Source organism: Varroa jacobsoni, unplaced genomic scaffold, assembly GCF_002532875.2.
Source record: "Varroa jacobsoni isolate VJ856 unplaced genomic scaffold, vjacob_1.0 scaffold_96, whole genome shotgun sequence".
NCBI classification, from domain to species: domain Eukaryota; kingdom Metazoa; phylum Arthropoda; class Arachnida; order Mesostigmata; family Varroidae; genus Varroa; species Varroa jacobsoni.
This window is the reverse complement of record NW_019212998.1, coordinates 173,489-183,819: the sequence shown is the minus strand read 5'-3', so window position 1 is coordinate 183,819 and position 10,331 is coordinate 173,489. Positions and strand designations below refer to the sequence as shown.

The 10,331-nt window shown below is 43.6% G+C and overlaps 1 protein-coding gene across 4 annotated transcripts in view; it reads right to left on the bottom strand.

Moving 5' to 3' along the window:
* LOC111264388 (uncharacterized) overlaps positions 1-10,331 on the bottom strand; it is a 173,547-nt gene that overhangs the window by 98,797 nt on the left and 64,419 nt on the right. For all 4 annotated transcript variants that reach the window (XM_086970026.1, XM_022840267.2, XM_022840258.2 and 1 more), the window contains one exon: positions 6,890-7,140. The gene's annotated coding sequence lies outside the window, so the exon portion shown is untranslated. The remainder of the gene's footprint in view (positions 1-6,889; positions 7,141-10,331) is intronic.

The following is a 10,331-nucleotide window of genomic DNA, read 5'->3' as shown; positions in this document are numbered from 1 at the left end:
GACGAGCGCAGGATAAAAGTGAGGCAAGGGTGAATACCTCAATTAAGAATGAATTCATATTCAGTAGATCGTGAGAAGTCTCATTCGTGGTGGACCGGAGACCGCTCTCGTGATCCGATGAAATCGCCGCAGGACCCCAACAGACCCCCGACGCCTTCATGCGATACTTCAACGAAACGTTCACGTTGCGACAGATAGTTCATTACGATAGAGGCGGACTATATGAATAGACGAAGTGCCTCGTAATGTACTGGCGCCTCGCTTTTTAGCATTGTTTAATGCACAAGAGAAGTCTTCGCGTTTTTTGCGATCCACTTCGATTGTTACTGGGGAGGCACGAGGGCTATTTAATTATAGATGTCTAGCAATAGACCAAGTGACCTCCAGAAGCGATTCCCGCCTTCTTGGGATTCGACCTGAATTAGTCGCAGGTATTTGCAGGCCTCGATATTGAATTCTACAATGAACTACACAAAGACATTATCCAGACAACTCTTTGCACATACCCCTAACAGTGCCGTACGTCTTGAACTACGGTACCAGATGAAGTATTGCTGGATTGTCCATACTGAACTAATCTAGCTAGTAATTTTCAGGTACACGTAAGAATAGCTATTCTTACACGGTAATATAGTTGATGGTTACCATATGTAAGCTTCTGAAAGGTAAAACATTTTCTATTCCATCAACGACGTACGGTAAACTATTAAAGTGTCCTTATTACACTTGTTCCTATCTAGGTTAGCCGCACCACCTCGAGTCCCCTAACGAATTGTACAACTAGTCGGTCGTGCACCAATATAATCATCAGTCTATCTCACAGCAGAATTTGTATCGGTAGCGCTTGAATATACGTACACGCGCACGAGTGGCGCTTGCTTGTTCGTGCCCACGTGAGCTAACGTCAAGGTCAATTTTGATGCAATGGCCTGTTTGATCCAGAATTTCCGAACACCAGCAGTGAATAGCCGACCCCTTCGAGATATTGCAGATTGACCAAACGAATATAATTTGCACTTATTAATTCTCTTAACGGCCGTACTTATGTGAACAGATTCACTTGCGTGACGTGGCCATAGCACACCGTCAGCCAACTCTTTACGCTGATCTTCGCGCCGTTCGAAGGGATCAGCCGCTAACTAAACTGATCTTAAGTAAGGCACCAACCATCAATTTGAACGCCATAACAAGCCGCGTCGCCGACCATAACAGCGGCAGCAGCTGCAGTAACAACACGGAACCCGGTCGAACGCTCAACTCTGCTTACTTGGGCTATATATATATATATATATATATATATATATAATCTTGTAATGTACGATTTTTTTCACCCCAATTACATTTTCTTAGCACAGATTGTCGGTATTTTTTGGCGTTGGCGCTCCACAAGGCTCATCGACGCGGGCTAGCGTTTGTCCGTTCGTCCAAGAACGACAAAGGAACGAGAAAGCGCTCGCGCGCTCAAGTAAATTATAAATTGAATTACTACGGCTTGCCGTCGACACCAGGGAACCACCTTGCACAAGACTGACTGCGGCTGCTGACGGTGGCGGCGGAAGGGGCGGCTTCGTGTACAGTGTCTAGCAGTAGCTGAACTTCAGCAAAAAATACAACAGCGGCTTGGCGTAAACGACAATGAAAAAGAGATAGGCTAAATGGTCGAAACATATTTGACACTCCTTCATGCCAATGAATTTGCTCAGCGCAACGTTATGCGCTCTTGACGAACTTTGTAAATAACACAAGTTTATTTTTAACTTCGGTTACGCATGCGCGAGTGACAGTGCCGAAGGCCCACATCTTCCGTCATAAATACGATTGCCAATAAAACCCAAATTTATATCTACATATATAGAGGGGCAATCATAAGTGAAATTGCAGTCATGCGAACAATGTGCTGACAGAGCTGAATAAGTAAGTAAACGATTTTTGATTTACTACTGGCATTTCGATCGGTCGGTCTGGGCGTCCGTTCATCTGCCTCTCTCCAGCAGCTTCGTTTATCGTCGTACGTCACTTACTTGTATGCGTGAAGTCTGAGGAAGCGCGCCCTGAATTGTACTATCTATTTACTTTTTATATGTTTGGAGCACTACACATATAGCGCCTGCGTACAATAACCATCCGCATCAGTTCAAGATGAGCCAACATGAAAATAACCCTAACATCTAGAATAGATCTGCTAAGACCGCTTTAGCTGTGATTGTGTGTATGTGTAAGTTTGTTTGTAAATGTGAGCTGGCACTAACTGTCATTTCGATAACTTTTTGTTAATTTCGAAAAATTGTAACTTCGGACTTGACGCAGTCTTCTATTAATAGGTAAGAGAAGAAACTACACCAATCAAACGCGTCTGCTCAATGAACATGTAAGAAGTCATCCCAAAAACATCTTCCGTGAACTGAAGTCGTTCATAGCCATTAAAACAACTTTGTACGTTTTGGTGTAGGGAAGTTAAAGACGTGATCATCTGCTATACGACACGTTGAACCTGGTAGTAATTGATGTTTTGAAAAAAATAGGAAGATGAAGAACTGGTAGCAAAGTCAATTTTCAACATCTTACATTTTTTCTCGAAGTTGACCATTTTGAGATAGGTCATATTTACTTCAAATCGTAATAAATAGTAACATAGGCATATCGACACATATGGCCAAGGCCAAATTAGCGCATCGCTGATCAACAAGGCATCCGATTAATTAAAAAAAGATCCATATAGATTAGCTCAAGTAATTATGCCATATATAGAAGCAAAGTCAAGCACGGCGATTTAACTTCCCACATTGGAAATATGTTTGCCCCCACGCCTCTTTCAATAGAGGAGAAGCAGCTATCTGCGAAGATAGATTGCCTGTGGACCTCAGCTATTCATATTCTATATCCGTTCTTACTATCAGTAGAAACTGACGAGCTTTTCGGCTTCTGAACCAAATCTCTGGACGTGAAATGCATCTATCTTATTGCCTATTACGAACACACACAGACAGGTAACTCACGCGTATTTCAACAGCTCAAAAAAACAAGCGGCCAGTTTGATCCCCAGGATGAAAAACGTACGCCGTTCGTTCTTTTACACTGAGCCCTTGTTTTCAATGTTTTTTATTCCTTTTTTCGCCTTGTCCTGACATGCCGACAGTATTTATTGTACTCGCAGATGAGTCGCTTACAGATTACTGACGGGGTATGCCACAATCTGTGTGAAGACGTCGACTTGAGCACAAAACGTTTGTGTACCGGTGACCAATGCGCGGTCCCTTTCAGCTCATGAAAGATGGGAGCGCCCTAGCAAAGCTCAACGAAGAGATTTTTAGCCTTGCCAGCAGCACGGAACGTTCGGCCGGGTGTTGGTCACCAAGGCCATACAACAATGAAGACAGAAGTTTGCAAGAAGTCTGAAGCCTTAACTGAAGACTGAAAATACATATCTGGACAATGGGGTAGCACTTGTCGACTGGATATAGATAGCTGCGAAAAGGTAAAGTTGTGAAAGGTATCTAGCATTAATGTCCTAGCGGAAACTATTGGCACAGAAGAACTTCAGGTACCTCGGGCCTGCTATTTGTCAGTGTATTGCATAAAGGATAATGGGGTAGTTGGGAACGCGGCAGGCGCAATGTCTTGAAAAATCAACATTATTCACAGAGTAACTGATCGAGTTAGTAACGCTACCTGATGATAACGTAGTTTTAATAATTTGGTGCATAACACAACCTATCACTATATCCATAGGTGTATTCAAGGTTCAGAGCTAAGTTTGCAGGATGGTAATAGTGCCAATATTAACCGTACGCCATGAGTATACTCGCAGCGTAACTGCGAATAAGTTGCTAGTAAAATGTGTAGGTAACGTTTAATTAACTTAAGCCCAGCCCTACTTGGAAACCAATTGTACGAAGAATCCATATCGCTCTCAAAACTTTTAAACACCCGCATTATAGGTATATAATGAAAAAAATAAAATCGAATAGGTCTTCCTTTACAGTTTACGGGTGCTCTTTCATCTAGCTGGTTAGTAGTACATTTAGCTGAGAAAGCTCGACGCGACCCGTACTTGTGAGATTGAGATTCAGCTCAACTTATCATTCAGCCACTCCCAACATAGTGTTTTAAGTGGCTGCTACTGCCGCCGTCCTTGCCATAACCGGTCTCGTCATTTTAGTTGTTAATTGAAATCAAGACGCGTGCAAGCAGGCGTCTCAGGCGGCGTGGCCGATGAAAAAGTGGGGACGCAAGATCAACCCGTCATTGCCTGCCTAACGTGGTGTCGGCGCGCGAAATCGCCGAAACGGCTAAAAGCAGAGAGATAAATAACCAACAACAAAAAAAAACGCGAGAACATAGGAAAAACGACGAACGCTTCGTGCCTTTTCGTTGCTTCTGTTGTTGATTCCCGTTCGTTCGCTATTCTTTACGCGGCCACAATGGGAGGGAATGCTGGGACTGCCCCTAGACGAAGCCGTTGGCTCGCCGCAATGTTCCCGTCTAATGGAAGGCCTAGAGAAGCGGATGGTGAATAGCAAAACTCCGATGCCGTCGGGCCGGTCGAGTGTTAATAAGAGTTATTGGCCTGTCCTAACTGTTTTTGAGGGGCAGGGAGCCTGCAGGACTGATGAAACTCCTAACATCGCCGGTTCACACAACACCACCCTTAGTGCGCTATCGGTATTAATTCAAGCACAGTGTATGAAGGATGCAACTATAGAAAATGTTCAAAGCAGTTCTACCGTTGTAGCTGGCTAATGACGGAACCGAATATGACAGACACGATCAGGCGACGTTTGTTTGCTATTTCCGAGCGAATTTAGCCAGGGACCTTAAAAATTGACCGGAGTAATTTTTGCAGTATCCATGCTTGTGGTTGCACTCCTAGAGAACCCAGCTTTCTTTGCGATAGTGCCGGGTGGTAACCGGAAATAACAATAGACGAACTCGTTCTGTTCGAAATTCTGCCTATCATTATGGTGTCTCATAAAGCTCACTATCAGGTTAGGATTTTTTTCTCGACAAATGTATAATGATACCGTTAACAGTTAACACTGATAGAAGCAACCCAATGAACTGTCGGCAAATCGTTCTTCAAATAGGCCCATCCCATTGTCTAGCTTCTAGAGCGTACAGAGACCGCGTTTACTCCTTGAATCTCTATCAAATAAATATATATATATTCATTTGTGGACAGATAAGTAGACGCAGCGGGACTTCAGCGGAATTTGCAATAGATGTTCACAACAACTAATGTAGGCAGACTTTTACTTCAATCAGGTCCGATGGAAACCGAGTAAGATCAATACGTAGTTCATATCCGCTTGACCTTGTTAGTTATATGGACGATTCCACATCATTACGGCACATCGTGGTAGCCTATAACCGTTTACATACAACAGAGCCAAGTATTTGATTGCTGTGGTTCCGTAAAATCTAAAAATGAGCAGAGCAATTGATGGCCGCCCGGACAACGACGGCCGTTCTATGAGGAAACGGCAAAGTTGGAATGGGCGATACGTTCTGCGTTGACGGCTAATTATTGCTCTGAGGCAGGCGAAAAATACGAAGGCGTTCTAATTAACTAATCAATAGCCAAAAAAAGCCTGATGGGACTGAATGGTCCAGAAAGAAGGAACGAGAAACAAAACACGTAAAGAGGACCAAACATTGCCCAGGCTAAACTAAACGAGTAAACCTGCCGGCCACGTTGCCTGCTCTTACCATATCCAATCGTCCGTCCACATCTATGTGAAATCTATCAACTAGTGGGAGAATAGTTACCAAAAGCTATCCAGCAACGATCCCGAAACAAAACCTTATCACATATTAAGACGGCAGTTCGCTCTAACAAATGACGGAATGCCGTCTATGTATACTCTAATTTTTTTCTTTGAATCGATTTAGCCGCAATTTTTTAGTACTTTCTAAAACATCCATATGTGTTTTTTGGTTGATATTTACACTACGAACAAAACTCCGTAGATCAACTAAGCCGCCAAACCGTATTCTATAGTATTTATGGGAGAAATTATGAGAAATTCCAATTGAGTACAATCTTCAGTCACCCTGCACGTGTGTTTATATAGCACTTCGATCGTAACCGCTGCCGCCGCCATTGCTACCACCGCCCTCGAAAGTGCCGTTGGTCCATTGTTCTGATAAGAAATGGGGTGTGGGCCGCCGCCCGAGTCTTTAGTTTCCGTATAGCTCAGCCCGGGCTGAAGCCGATACAAACCATCGGATAGGATATTAAACTACATGCTACTGTATGCCGTCAGGGCCTTCGGCCGTTGACTCGGAACAGCGACAGAGGTGAAGCGTGAGATCCATGTTTCTAATGAACAGGGAAATATTTTAACGAGGGATCGATTTGTATATTCACACGTGGAACGGAGACTCATCGCGAGGCTGCTAAATGCCTGCATGCCTGCAAATGAACGTTGCCGACCTCTCGGCGACATCGTGAAGAGAGCATTGATTTTTCCTAAGCCATTCGTTTCATATATGAAGTATTTTAATCGTTAATTGAAAAACTGCTTTAACTAAGTGAATTGCCCTATCTTAATTTAAACTTTATAGCTAACTAGTCACACAGCGTTAATCAGTTCGAAGCACCAACAGTGACAAAGTTAGCTCGTATCAACCTTAAAACTACTCCTGTTTCGCCAACCCTACGTCCTGCAGCAGGTGACAGTACCCTTACAGATACTACAGTTCTCAAGTTGCGTTAGCGGGAACCCTGTCCTGCTCCGATAGGCCTGGATTCTAAGCAGGGGGACTCGGACTAGCGAGCTTTTGCCACTGAAGCTAAAAGGTGCTCATACTGTTGGAGATTTCTGATAACTTGCGCTTCCTATATATATATGTTTCTATCGTTCTCTCGCACGTTTTTTTCTCTACTCACCTTTCGAGTTGGTAGAACAGCGTTGAAAGTTCGACAATAAGATATGATTTCGTCCGTTACAGTTGAAGCTCCTGCGGCTGACTTGGCCCTCACCGCATGACACGTTGCCGCTTAGGTTGTGCCACTCCAAAAACAGCCAGTTGTAATTTGTTATAAGTTTTGCTAGTTGCTGTCAAAGTTCGTTTGTGTGCCTGGCTACTGGGGCCTCGTAGTACTGGCTGCAAATTAGGGTGCGTTAAGGCATCCGGTACCTGAAATTGAAATTTACATAGTAAGCCTAACCTGACAGGGGAAATCTTTGAGGTGCACATGACCGTCACAGTATACCCGATGTCCCAAAGGTTAGCAAACTATTGTAATTCATTTGTGTCTGGACAGAAATCAGCGCTTTACTGGAAAGCATTTTCCTATCGTTCTGAATGGTGATAGGTAATGAACCTAGGCATGAAACGATAGTGAAAACCACTTGTGAAATCGATATTCAATAATTCACCTTCTATGGTATATGCTATTGATATTTGCATGCTATTATATCGATAGCACTCAGTTATTACTGTTAATTTCATTGTTTTTTAATACGACCGTGTTTCAATGCGCCCTGCAAACGAGAGGGTTAGATTTCAATGAAAGACCCTGTCACTTAGTCATAGAAGTAAAATGGCGAACAACAAATATTGAGGTAGAGCGGAGAGAGGTTAGACTCGACACGTATTTGAGTTAACTAACGAGTTAGTTTATTATCAGGACGTGAAGTGTTGCCAAAACCTCCTCAGCACTCAGCCGATCCCATGGCAGCTTAAAATGTTCCCCGCCTGTTCCACGCGCTCTCCGCACCAGAACCCTTCGGACAGCAAATGTGCAATGGTACTCCCTTAATGGCTGGCTGTCATGAAGAGTCGCACGGCAACATTTGCCGGTTGGGGCAACTCCCACGAACATTTATACACCCCACGGCACTTTCAACCTACCGTTTCATATCTCCCTCTTGGGTACACATGTAGTCTCTTTTTCCTCTGCGTAGCATGGTCGTGAACGTCATCGGCGATCTTTTGCCAGTTCTCCGTTTGACAAAGCAGCTCACTTAATTGCTTTGGCTTTCGTTATAAGTTGGTAAAACAAAGAAAAACGGCAAGGAAAGAAGAAAGAAAAATAGGTGTTTCCACCTCTCTACGTTAGTTCTCTGGTGAAGCGTCCCAGCTCATAAATCGCCTCGGGTAAAGTTTGCTGAAGGGGTTTAGGGTAAACAGTTAAGGAATGATTTAGAAGGGGGCCGCTCAAAGGATTTAAACAGTCCTATCTCTTCGTCGACTTTTATTCCCATAAGAAGCTGCCTGCTACCCCTGGGGACTGAGGCGCCAACGCCTCGTTCAGTGGAACAGTGGCATAGATCCATCGGCTGAATTGGACGAAAGAAGATGCCCACTCTATCATTCACTGCGAAGCAACTGTTGTTAGCTCAACTATAGCCAGTATTGTAGCCACATAAATGCAAAAGGCGCCTTGATTATTACCACATTACTGCAACAGAGTCCAAGGCTCCGCGGGCATGGAGCATGGCGTGGAGGTGTTTTCAAAAGGCATTGCAAAAAACGTTATATTTAGCGAGTTCTGCTTTCTGAGTTCGTCCCACCGATTTGCTTCGTAACCCTCTTAAAGCCCAAGACCGAAGATAACTGATCGACGTCCTCTGCAGTCACGGTCAAGGGTTACTGCAGAGCCACTGTATCAGCCGTGCTCCCCTATAGCGAATAACAAAGGTTAACGAGCATTGATGTAACCCTACGCCAATACTTCAGCCTTTCGGGGAATAAGTGACGGCTCTCATTTATGCTTGGACTTAATGGAGACCACTGTTAATAGAGATATCGTAGTAATAGTATGCCTCGACTGTAACGGCTCGACGCCGCCCCTGTAGAAGATTCGAGAATGGATCAGGCGCGATGGGAAATAGACCAGTCAGAAAAACAGATGAGCTACAAAAGTGAGTTCTGCCTCATTTTTCGCTTTTAATTCTATAGATGAAGCGCTATTGCTAAGTGAGGATAGAAAAAGAAATTCTATTTAAGAAAAAAAACTAAGAGAAAAATAGGTACAAATTTCAATATTTGAACGACGTCGTGAGAACGTACCCATAGCGCAATACAGTTGAAATATACAGTACGATTAATAAATATTTACTTAGATTTTTTCGGTTAATTCGTGAACCCTAAAAAGACACTTCCCGGACATCAGTTAACGTGAACTAGTGGCGTTGCAGGCTGTCGCCACGCATCGGTACCGCTGGCACTATTGGTTCCTTGCTACTAGCAGGGGTTTTATATCTTTTTCCAACTTTAAAGGAGTGCTCTGAAGGGATAACTACGCGACCACTACTTCTACCTATGATAGGAATTCTTCGGTGTGGACACCGCCTCGATAGAAGATAAGGATAAATAGAGAAAGAGTTTTCAAAGAAAAACCTTTTGGGACCTAATCTACTATTTAGGCGTAACATCGGTTAAAACTGGAGAGAAAATTTCTCAGGGGCGATGAACAAGACTGTAGCCGGGAACTACCACGCTATCCGTGCTCCACCGCAGAGTTGAGCAAGAAAATTAATTTTCCACCTCGTGGAGCAAAAAGTTGAATTTCCACCAGAATTACTCGAGCTATAGCAGTGCTCTGGGCCTTGTCCAGTCCTTGTTGTTTCCCAAATGAGCGCCGCATTTTTCCTTACTGCCTACGCGGCGCTTGTCGGCCGTCCTGCTGTTTCTAAAGGACGAAGAAGGCCATCCAAAACTCCGCTGTCCGCTCCAAAAAACACTCAGTGGCCACTTTTTCCGTCACCGAGTTTTCTACCTCGCCTCGTATTTATTTTAGCTTCCACTCTTCACAGAAAACTTCGAAGGGATGGCTACGTAACCCATTTTGCCTTAAGTAATTATTAGATCCGTCTTGTCTTTCCTTGCAACTTTGTCGTGTTTGCACTCGGATTATTCGAGACCACCCTTTGAAAATAAACAGCTGCGTCATCACTCTAGATGTGGCTTTGAAACCTATTTTACGAAAGACTCCTTTGATTTTATGTTGAAACTTCATACGGTACACACATATGTATAGACAACATGTGTATATACCGTATATATGTGTCAATGGATGAAGGCAATAGTATTTCTTTAAGCTAGATAGTGAACATCTTAGAATCAATAACAACAGACGCTTAGGCTTTATGAGGTCTTCAAATTTTTGATAAAGGAACGATTTACATACACCGAATGCGGCAGTGTTTACTCCAGACATTTGTTTTACGCGCGAACCTTCTATGGCGGGCATTCGGGGCGCTACCATGCTGATGTCAATCAATTGAGAACACCCTGGTATATTTCCACGATGGGACAGTTTGCGATTATAGAGCTAATCGCTATTCGTTCTAATTAGTGCAAGCGTATTACAATAACAGCAA